The sequence below is a fragment of the Urocampus carinirostris genome, chromosome 4, assembly GCF_059441175.1.
Source record: "Urocampus carinirostris isolate Australia breed hairy pipefish chromosome 4, RoL_Ucar_1.0, whole genome shotgun sequence".
NCBI classification, from domain to species: Eukaryota; Metazoa; Chordata; class Actinopteri; order Syngnathiformes; family Syngnathidae; genus Urocampus; species Urocampus carinirostris.
In genome coordinates this window covers 50,954,698-50,967,104 of record NC_142352.1, presented here as the reverse complement: position 1 = coordinate 50,967,104, position 12,407 = coordinate 50,954,698, and positions in this window count along the sequence as shown.

Here is a 12,407-nt window from a genome sequence, read left to right as displayed (position 1 = left end):
TGATGCCATAGGGGCGCCACAGACTCAAGAACATTAACCAAAGCATTATTAAAGTCATTTGTAAGTGAGTCAACAGGCCCAATGTATGAAGGGAAAGCCACAGTTGCCGTAGGTAACAGTGCTTTTAAAGCTAAATGCTTTTTTTTGCTGTTGCAGGGCGGATATTGCGACTACTAAAGCCTAAATTTTCCTTATCACAGTAAACATTAAGCAGCACCTCACACTTAACAAGATAGTGATCGGAGATGGCATTGGGATACGGTAAGACTGTAACGTTTGAGGCTACTACACCCCAAGTCAGAACCAGGTCTAGAGTATTCCCATCTTTATGAGTGGGACCATCAACTATATGATTAAAACCAAATGTCAATCAGTGACTTAAAAGCAACCAAAAGTGAATTAGATGGCCAACTAAAGTTCCTGGGGCATCTCATCGACGGGTCAGGGTTTTACCTGATCCTGAGAGGGTTGCAGTAATTAAGCTATTACATACACCTCTAATTAGTGCAACTTTTGGTATTGGGTATTTGTATATTGCATTCTTTTGGCTTTATTATTGTACTGTTCTCAGCTCAGGGATGCTGCTGGAAATGTGAATTTCCCTTCGGGGATGAATAAAGTATCTATCTATCTATCTATCTATCTATCTATCTATCTATCTATCTATCATTCAAACAGTGACTGTAGCCTTCAACCAGGAGAGGATGTCGTCAGGTGGTGTCCAACCGTCACTGGACGTTTCGACCCTTAACCACAACGCCCTCGAATTGGTGGGCCGGCAGTGATGGCCAGTCACTGCCCATCTTCTCCTGGTCCCCAGCTAAACTCCTCTCTCCTACTCAAGAGCCAGCAAGAAGCTCTCTCCGTGGCTTCCCCCACCCTATGGGCAGCTGCCTTCCTCTCCCTTCCACTTATTCCCAGAGCTGTTATCGTGTCACATACAGACTGTGCTGGGAAGCCCATGCACCCAACCTCCACTGGGAATAGCCAGGTCTGCCATCCCTTGTCCCTGCACTGTTGGACCAGTTCTTGATATTTGGCGTTTTTCCTTTCATGGGCTTTGCTGCATCCTTCTGCCCACAGTACAGTTAGCTCAATCAGGATGATTTTTTTTAGCCTCTTCTGACCAAATCCCGATGTCTGGCCTCACGGAAGTTTGGACTACCAAGGGAAAGTGTAATTTCTTTCCCAGGTCTACGCTCATCTGCCATGCTGGTTCTGTTTTCAGGAGGCTCTTCTTGGTCTTCTTGGAGGATGCTGGTTTCTCCCCTTCCCTGACAAACTGGATGGAATGTATTGGACTGAGTTGAGGTTGATGCTTCTTCTGCCTTGCCTGCTCCAAGATGTAAGCCAGTGCACAAAAGACCTTGTGTCATGGCGCCAGCGGTATCTGCCTTGGCTAAGAGCAGTCTGGCATCCTGCCAGATTATGCGCCAGTGTCCCTCTCCCACCACATAGCCTGCACTGTGGGTCCTCCCTCAACTCCCACCTGTACAGGTTGGTTGGTGTTGGAAGGGTGTTGTACACTGACCTGAGCAAGAAAGAGATCCTGAACTGTTCCAACCTCCAGAGTTCTGGCCAGGTGATCCTTCGCTTTGGTAGGTCCCACTTCGTCCAGGCTCCTTGGACTCCAAGCTCCACCGCCCTGGACCACCTGCCTTCCTCCTCCAGTTGACGGACCTCGGCCTGCACCATGTCTCTCCTCTGCCTTAGATCAGCTTTTGACCATTGCTGGAAATGAGTAGACCCTAGTCCAGAGGTCAGCAACTTTTTCGGTGTGGAGTGCCACTTTCAAATTTTCTTGTAAATCAATGTGCCACACCGAGATTAATGACCCGCACAACATTTTTTTTATATCCAACAGAGCTGTCATTTTACACGAGTCCGAATATACAACATGGATATACATTAAAGTTGTATAACTGACCAATTTATCTTCCACTATTCTTGTTAATCAACAAACTAAAAAATCACTGTGAGCTACATGTGGAAAGGCCTGTAGACATCCATGACTTCAACGATTCTTCATCAACAATGAACTACAATCAAAATCAAGTGATATGGCAGTGTCTGAAACTCATGACAAAACGTTACCGGACACCCGGGCAGATAAAGTTGCCTGCCCCATTTTTCACAACTTGAAAACACAATAGGACGACTAATCGCAAAAAAAAAAACATTGTTGCAAAGTATTAAGGATTGATAATCAGAATATATAACAGAACAACACTTTAAAATTAAGTTTATTATCAATCTACTTATAACATTCATTGCGTGGATATGACATCGCTGTTTTCCATCTGCCATCAGTATATACCTGTGTTTACTCATCATGCAATGTTTGCTACAAGCTACGATAACTCCTCTTTCCTCAATGCTTTTAATGTGGGGGGTGGGGTTAAGGGTTATTGTTCTATCTTCGTTATTCATTATCCATTATCCGTTATCGGTCAGTTCATAATACGCTACAAAGCCTAGGAGCCGGGACACTTACTCTCAGCCAATAGGCCAAGCTAAGGTCCTAGCCCTAAAGCCTTGCTGCGATCATTGCGAATGCACCGTTCCCGGAGGTACTGCAATACCGGGCCGATGCATGGAGTGGTCAGAAATTTCTGGCCGTGAAGCAGACGCTGTTGATATTGGCCCTGAAAAACCCATATTGGTTGATGTTTACGTTTTGTAGCGTCATAAATTTTGCTTCATTTGAATATTTATTCTGGGGCTGAGGTTTTGGCCTGATTCCTAACCACTTATTGTAAAGTGATTGTTTTGAGATTTTTTTTTAATTTTATTGACACTTTTAACAGCAATTAAACACATTCACAATTTCATTATATCATATTTTAACAATATGAGGTTCAAACAATTTTTAGCGACACTTTTAACATATATATATATATATATATATATATATATATATATATATATATATATATATATATATATATATATATATATATTTTTTTTTTTTTTTTTTTTTTTGAGGTTTGAACAATTTTATTGACACTATTAACAGCAAATAAACAATGTGAGGTTTGAACAATTTTTCTCGACAATTTTAGCAGCAATTAAGCATATTCACAATTTCGTTATATCTGACAATATGACATTTTAACAATTTTTTCAACATTTTTAACAGCAATTAATGGTTTGAACAAATTTATTGACACTAATAACAGAAAACAATCTTGTCAATCTCAACAGCAATCAAGCACATTCACAATATTATATTTCAATTTGACGTTTAACAGCAAACACAATGTGAGGTTTGAACAACCCTTCTCGAAAATCTTAATAGCAATCAAGCATATTCACAATTTCGTTGTATAACATCTTTGTTAGTGTCAATAGATCCGTCCAGGCCAAAGTCGATTGTTTTTGTTCTAAACAAATCCACCGACACCAACAGCAGCAAAACAAATACGACAATCTCAACAGCCATCAAGCATATTCACAATTTTGTTATATCTGACAATATGACATGACGATATGACATTTTAACACTTTTTTCTGACATTTTCAACATCAATTAAACAATTTCAGAGTTATTATCTTTTAATAGTAGTTAACCAAAGTGTAAAGGGCAAAACTATTGTGCAAGGGCATAGCTCTGTCATCCCACCCTCCCAAGCAGCATCCCCCAGTCCTCTTTGTGGGTCCTCTCCCTTCTTACTTTTACTTTCCACAACCCAGGCCGTTGCTGCCGGGACCCCCACAGTGTAGCCCCGGTTCCCCACTCCGGGTGGGTGCAGACGATTCTTCTTTATGGTTGCGTCCTAGGCCCGCCGCTCACAGATTGTATGATATCTACAGCCATTTGGAGCACAGCCACTGGGGGGATCTGCCTGCAGCTCCATACCAGCAGGTTTCTAGAGGTCCAGATGGCGTCCTTGATGGCGGTGAGAGTGAGCCAATCCCTGGCAAAGTCGTTCCGAGACCTCCTCGACCGACTCACCCCGTAAAGCACGTACTGTGCATCAGGGACCTCCCCTACTGGCAAGTCCGGGAATTTTCCTAGTTGGTCGGCCATTGTCCACAAGTCCTCGGCAGCGCTGCACTCACAAAAAAGGTGCCTCACCGACTCCTGGGCGCCACAGCCAGGTCGAGGGCATGTCGAAGTCGCTGACATTCCTCGGTGGTGCATTACGCCTCTGACTGGGAGAACCTAATGAGCCACCATCCATGACAAGTCTCGTAGTCTGTTTGGGAGGGCAGGATGATTCACGTGGCTCCAAACCGTTGTAGGTTCGCCAAACGCAAGCCCCCGCACAGGACTTACTGTTGCTCACTCTTGCACAATAGCAATAAGGGCCCTGTGGTTTTGTAAAGTGTGACTTTCTTGTGTTTCTAAATCAAACTTCTTTAAAAAATCCCGAATAAAGAGATGTGTTGGTGGCAAGTTAAATGAAACTGGAATCAAACGATTGTTTGTTACAAGGTTTAGCTTCTGCAAATATGAGCCCATCCAGAACCGGGTCATCGCTTGACTTTTCGGATTGTTGGGTGGGCCCACAGCGTTTTGGAAGTGGAGAGAGACATATTTGCTTCCCAGGAAAAGCTGTAGATCAGGCACTCCTATCCCCCCGTTTTCTTTTCTCTTTTTCATTGTATCTCTTTTTATCCTTTCCCACTTTGAGCCCCAGACAAAGCGAAAGATGGCTCGGTCCAGTTGTAACAGCACGTTTCTTTTGGGCATAAAAACTAAACTGATTGATAAAAGCAGTGGGAGGATGATCGCTTTGATGATTAGGACCTTCCCTTCTTATTGTCAGTTTTCTTAGTGACCAAAAAACAAGTCTTTGCTTAACTTTCCTTGTCACGTCATCCCAGTTGGTCTCGCCTCCTCCATCTGCATTGAATTTTATCCCTAGGATTTTCTGGTCTGTCTTTAACACCGTCAGTGGGAGTCCTGCCTTTTCTGTCTCTTTCCACGTTCCATAAAACTTCACTTGTGACTTTTCTCTATTTAGCCTTGACCCAGACACCTTCCCAAACAGGTCAGTCAAGTCAAGGGCTCTTCCAACAGATGCGCGGTCAGTACATAAAATATTGAAATCATTCATGTACAAAACACACTTGGTATATTGATATTGATATTGATCCCTTCGACAAATCTATCTTTTCTTAACATTTGTGCCAAAGGTTCAATGCAAAGAACATAGAGAAGTGGAGACATAGGGCAAACTTGACGCACACCGCAGTTGATCTCGATTGCTTCTGATAAATTCCCGTTAATCATGAATTTGCTGTAGATGTCTCGGTATAGCAGTCCCACCCACTTGATGTATTTGTGGGGAAAACCACATTTTTCTAATACCCTGAAGAGGTATTGGTGCGAGACTCGATCAAAGGCTTTTTCAAAGTCTAGGTTTAGGACCGCTAGTCGCATGTTTCTGTCTCTCGCATAACAAATGGTGTCACGGATCAGCATGAGACTGTCGCTGATCTTCCTTCCCACGATGGCACAGGTTTGTTCCGGATCAACCAAGTCTACCAAGACTACAGACATTCGTGTTGCAAGAAGCTTGCTGAAAATTTTACAGTCCACGTTTAAAAGCGTTATGGGTCGCCAGTTTTTTAAGTCAATTTTGTCTCCTTTTTTGTGCAATAGAGTAACTATCCCTATTCTGAAACTGTCTGGAATGTTGTCTCGACTGGAAAATTTGTTAAAAACAGGAATCAGATCTGGTGCTAAAATATCCCAAAAAGTCCGGTAAAATTCGAGGTTGAGCCCGTCCTCCCCGGGTGATTTGCCTTCTTTCATAGTCTTTATGCAATCATTCAGTTGGTCTTGGGTAAAGTCTGATGTTAAAAAGGGGTCTTGACGCACTGATCTTGAAATATGATCTAATACATGCCCCTTTTCATTCTCATGTGTTTCTTTCTTTTCATATAATTTTTTGTAGTAGTCTTCGATTAATTTGTTTATTTCACTACTTTCCTTTGTTATTTGCCCATTTTTGTTTTGACGTTTAAAAACCCCCTCACTTTTGCTCATAATTTTTTTTAAAAAGTAGCGTGTACATTTTTCCCCTTCTTCTATTTCTCTTTCTCTGCTTCTTATTATGATGCCTTTGCTCTTTATTTCCCCCAAAGCGTTTAGTTCTTGTTTGGTCTCTTTGATTTCATCATTAAAGTCCATCCCCTTTTCTGTTAGGATGAAATAGCGTTGGAGTCTTCTTTGTAGTCCCGACATGCGTTTCATCTCTTTAAGTTTCTTGTTTTTTTCTGCATTTTTAAAAAGGTCTGTGTTCGTTTCTTTGTCATTTCCCACCATTGTGCTCGTGAATCATACGAGTGTTGAAGGGTCTGCCAGTCTTTGTACAGCTCCATGTATTGTGCGGCTAGAGCCTCATCCTCCAGCAGGGAGCAGTTTAACTTCCACAGACCCTTCCCAACAGTCATACCTGAAAGAAATGAGAGAGAGCAGGACAGTAGCAAGTGATCCGAAAAAAAAAAACAGGAATTAATCTTGCATCACTCAATGCTAAACCCCTTGTAAATATGTAGTGTATTCGAGAGGCTCTGGCATTGTCACTACTGAACCAGGTGAAGCCCTCCTCTCCTGGATGTATGGATTTGAAACAGTCCACCAGTTTAAATGTCCGGCACATGTCTTGTAATAAAGTTGATGTTTTATCTACTTTAAACTCCTCATCGGTCCTCTTTCTATCCTTCCTACTTAGGATGCAATTAAAATCTCCTCCCACGATTAGTGGTTGATGGCCTAGCATATAAGACTGGATGTCCTCTAAGAGTTCGTACCTGAGTTGTCTGTCGGTATGGCCGTATATGTTAATGAGGTTAAAATCATTCCGTATATAAGAAAGTCTTGCTAAGATTGCGCGTCCATCTCTCATCACAGTACTCCCCTTTATGATGAGTTGAGGGTTGTTTATCAAAATGGCTACCCCATCGTTACGGTTTTCATTCGAGCCACTCCATAATGACAGATATGGCCAAATCTCTTCCCACTGTTTATAATTTTTTAGAAAGGGGATGCAACATTCTTGTAGTAAAAACACATCCGTTCTGATAGTTTTTAAGAACGATAAAACGCTGTGAGCCTTAACCTTTGATCTCACACTTCTCACATTGATAGTAGAGAATGTAATGTTCATAATTGTTGTTAAAGTATTTAAACTACTTGGACAAAACCGGGGGATCCGAGTCCATTCTTTGGTGATTATCGAGAGTGTCACCTGTGTCAGACACATCACTTAAGAGCAGTACCTCATTTGGAGACTCACCGGGGAAAACTCTGGAATCCTCTGACTCTCTGTCTGTGGTTCCAGGTCTTCCCCTTTTTTCTGGGTTAGGGGGTGAGCCAGAGGACCTATCAAGGGGTCTCTTACTTCCCTGCCCACAAAGGGTCAGATTTTTTCCCTCCCCGACTTCCTCCATCTCAACTTCATACAGTTCCCTTGTGGGCTTTTTCATCGGCAATCGGCTTTCTTCTAAATCTCTTCTCTTTGTTTCAGGTGTTTTCACCACCCCCAATTTTGTCTTACTTTTACCCCTCTTTCCAGTGCCCGTAGGGGTTTTTGGAGAGTCGTTCGCCTTTTCGATTTGTTTGTCTTTTTCAAATCCCGGTAGTGGCATAGCAAACAATTTTGTTATTTTGGACTCTCTTCTAGGCCCTTCCTGATTAATATGTGTTTTTGGAGTGACAGTTGCCTTTTCTATTTGTTTGTCTTGTCCAAATTCAGGTATTTGATGAAAAATCGAATTAGAATTTCCAGTTCCTTCCTGACTCAAATTTGATTCTTTGGTCTCTCCTCCAGAGGTTTGCGGTGTATTTTCAATTTGTTTGTCTTGTTCATTTTCTTTGTGCATTTCTTGTTCATCTTCATTGGGTATTTCCATAACTTTATTAATTTCCTGTTCATCTTCATTGGGTATTTCCATAACTTTATTCATTTCTTGTTCATTTTCATTTTGTATTTCCATAACTTTATTCATTTCATTGTTTTTGTTGTCTTTTTTCATTTCATTGTCTTTGTTACATATATTAATTTCATTATCTATGTTGTCTGACATCATTTCATTGTCTTTGTTGTCTTTGTTCACTGCCTTCCTAGCTTTCAACTTGTTAGCAAACGATTTCGGGCAGTTCCTATAGAGGTGGTTCGTTTCTCCACAGAGATTGCATTTTCTGCTATTGGTTCATTCCTCAAAGGAATGTCCAATTGTCCTGCACTTTCCACAAAAAAATCGATCACATACCTCAGCCAGATGCCCATGCTCACCACATTTGCGACAGAGTTTTGGTTGTCCTTGATAGTGGATAAAGCCATGGTTTTCCCCCAGGAATATAGATAGATAGATAGATAGATAGATAGATAGATAGATAGATAGATAGATAGATAGATAGATAGATAGATAGATAGATAGATAGATAGATAGATAGATAGATAGATAGATAGATAGATAGATAGATAGATAGATAGATAGATAGATAGATAGATAGATAGATAGATAGATACTTTATTCATCCCCGAAGGGAAATTCACATTTCCAGCAGCATCCCTGAGCTGAGAACAGTACAATAATAAAGCCAAAAGAATACAATATACAAATACCCAGTGTGACGTGCAAATGCCCACTGTAGCGTGTTATATAGAGTAACTAAATAGAGCTACACAGAATACATATTGCAGTAAGATTCAGTAATATCCGAAATAGGTGGTGTATATAGGTGGAATATAGTCGACGGGAGTTGTTTCAGTCCCTGAAAGCCCTGAGGATCTTGCCATTGCTGGATGGGTATCCTCCAGGCCCAAGTCCAAACGTTTTTCTCATCCCTCACCTTCATAGCCTGGCCTTTTATCGAGCAATATCTACTCAACAAATATCGGATGTCATCAGCATTCACCACTTCATTAAACATCCTGACAATAACTATCTTGTTAGCATTATCAGACAGCTTCTCCACTGTAAATCCAGAAAACTGGGGCCTCACCCCCTCAAAACGATTCCAAAACTCTTGATAAAGAGCCGCCGTTACAAAACTTACATCAAAGCCTTTGTCAGAAGGCAAGTTTATGAAGCAATGTAAAACTTCAGAATTTTATCAAGAAACTTGTTTATAAAATCAAGTCTTGACATTCCTACATCTTTGAATAAGAATCTTACGCAATTATGTCTCCGCCCGCTGGCATAATGCCCGGCCATGGCAGGACTCTGCCGAAGGGAATTCCCCTTGTAAAAGATGGACGGAGTCCTCTTTAAACCCAACATGAACTTGTTTATTTACAGAACACGATATAGCGTCTTTGCTAGTTTACAAACATGTCTCCAGATACCACACGGTCTCCCTGTGTGTACCGTAATAACGCGTCTGCCGCGCAGGCACAATCAATTACCGTACATGACATCTCCCCCCCCCCCCTTTTTTTTTTCTTTTTTTTCACAGCATTATCATCCGAACAAGAACAATTAGTCCCCTGTGTGTGTTGTCTCTTCCATTTCTTAACCCCCCTCCCCAAAGGCCATAATGAATTTTAACTCATTCACAGGTCAAGTCTGTTAACAGGTTTACACACCCTTCCAGACCTTGTCACAATCTGTCTTGGTGGAGGTGTGTCGGATGGACACGTAGCCTGGACTGCAGGGACAGTCTCTTCTTGAATGGTAGACTGTAACTGCACTTCATCGCTTTCTGTAGACGATGCTTGAGTGCGGCGTATAGCTGACGATGTCAGGAGATGACGACGATTCCGCCGTAGAACAGCACCGTCTTGGGTGGTGATATTGTAGGATCTACTTGTAGCAGCCTCTCCTGAGACCACAGCTGGTCTAGACCATGACTTTTCTTGATCCAGCCTGGTGCAGACCGTTGCTCCTGGTTGTAGAGCAGGTAGGAGTCTGGCTCCGTGACGGCGGTTGAAGTAATGAGCTTGCACTGCTTTCTGCTTGGCGTCGTTCACTTTTACCGTTTTCCTGCTGGGCCATCTGGGCAGGAGATTCTTCTCCAAGGTTGTAACTGTCGTCCTGATCCTCCTTCCCATTTCCAAACACACTTGGCATGACATCACTGTGTCCTTTAACTGCTTGGACAGCCCTGGCCACCACACTGATGTTTTGGCTCTCTCTCTACATTTGACCAGGCCTTGGTGCCCCATGTGTAGCTTCTCCAGAATTTCGGCTCTCATAGAACGTGGCACGACAATCCTGCACCCTCTTGAGACTGGGAGGTCGGTGGTTCGCGCCCCGGCCGAGTCATTCCTAAGACTTAAAAAGTGGTCGGCGGCGCCCTCTGTTGGCTGCGGCTGCATCGGCTCACTACAACGGGTCAGGTGCAATCGACATTTCGTTCTGTGTACATTGTTACACAGAATGACAATACAAAGGAAATTATTATTATCATTATTATTATTAAGACTAGGCCGCCTTCAAGGGAGAGCTCTGACTTCACTTTGGTAAACTCCCTCGCATCCAAAGGGACACTACTTATGTGTTCAGGCCACCCTGACCTGATAAGCTTACTGACAAGCTGTAACTCTGTGTCAGTTGCAGTGACGTTTTTTATGTTTTCAAGTCTCTTTGGTGTAGCTGGTATTCCCCCGACTACTGAGGCTACATAGCAGGCTACATCACTGTCCACATCCCCTTCACCACATGTCAGTGGGCTGCGTGACAGTGTGTCTGCTACCACAAGAGTTTTACCTGGTGCATACTCGGCCACCGCGCTGAATCTCATGAGCCTCATCAGTAGACGCTGACATCTGAGAGGAACATTTTCCAAGCTCTGATTGTTGATAAGGGGTACCAACGGCTTGTGATCTGTCACTAACCTGAAACGTTCAAGGCCATTTAGGTATCTGTCAAACTTTTCACATGCCCACACACCTGCCAGACACTCCTTTTCTATCTGGGCATAACGTGTTTCTGCAACAGATAGTCGTTTGGAGCAGTATGCCACTGGTTTCCACTGTTCTCCATGAAGTTGTAACAGCACACCCCCCAGTCCAAAACTGCTAGCATCTGCTGACACTGCCGTGGGTTTGGTGACATCATAGTAGGCCAGCACCGGTGCAGTAGTCAGTAATTCCTTTATGTTTTCGAAAGCTGTCTGTTGAGCATGTCCCCACATCCAGTTATTCTTGTCCTTCAGCAACTCATGGAGCGGCTGCCCCACAGTGGAGAGGTTGGGAATGTACCTGCCAAGGAAAGTCACCATTCCCAGGATTCGCTTTAGCTCAGTGACATTTACTGGAGGTGGCATTTTACGAATTGCTGCAACCTTCTCAGGATCAGGTCGAATCCCTGACTTGTCGATGAGATGCCCCAGGAACTTTAGTTGGCTTTGCCTAATGGAGCACTTCTCCTTATTCAGTTTAAGTCCAGCTGACTGAATACGATGCATCACTTTGTTGAGACGTCTGTTGTGTTGCTCCATATTGCTCCCGTAGACCAAAATATCGTCCATGAAGACCTCTACACCTTCCAACCCTTGTAGAGTCTCCATCATCTTCCTCTGGAAGATTTCAGGTGCACTAGTAATTCCAAATGGCAAGCGTTTGAAGCTGTACCGACCAAATGGAGTTATAAAGGTTGTGAGCTTGATGCTGTCTGGATGCAGTGGAATTTGCCAAAACCCGCTGGCTGCATCGAGTGATGAAAAAACAGTTGCTCCACTTAGCTTGGCTGTTATCTCATCCACAGTAGGTAGGATGTATCGCTCCCTTTTGACAGATTCATTCAGTCTTTTGAGATCAACACATATGCGAGCTTTGTCTGTGTTCTTCTTTGAGACAGGGACCATAGGTGCACACCACTCAGTAGGTTGTGTCACGGGCTCAATGATGCCATTACTCTCCATTCTCTTTAGCTCTTCTTTTACCTTCTGGAGCAGGGGTGGCCAACCCGGTCCTCAAGAGCCGCATGTCCTGCATGTTTTGGAGGTTTCTCAGGTGATGCAAATTTTAAGATTGTTTGCAAGCTGTGCGGGAGCTTGATAATGACCCAGGTGATTGGGATCACCTGTATTTAAACAGAGAAACTCCAAAAACATGCAGGACATGCGGCTCTTGAGGACCGGGTTGGCCACCCCTGTTCTGGAGCATCGGGAGTGGTACCCGGTGTGCAGTATGTACAGCATACGGCTGGGCATTGTCTTTAAGCTGTATTCTCACTGGCTCTGTTTTCAATGTCCCATAGTCTGCGTGTTGCTGAATGTTCAAACTGATTTCGTCTATTCTCCTCACAATATTCATTTTCACTGACATTGAGCGACTTAAGAGATTATTAGTGATCCCCTCTACTACATAAGCTGTTAGTGGATATGATTTTCCTTTGTAGGTTACTGTGGCCTGGAACCTCCCTAGACAATTTAGCTCTCCACCTGGGCCGTCCAGTGGAATGTCTGGTGGCTCCAACACACTTTCTGGAGTGTATGCGTTGTA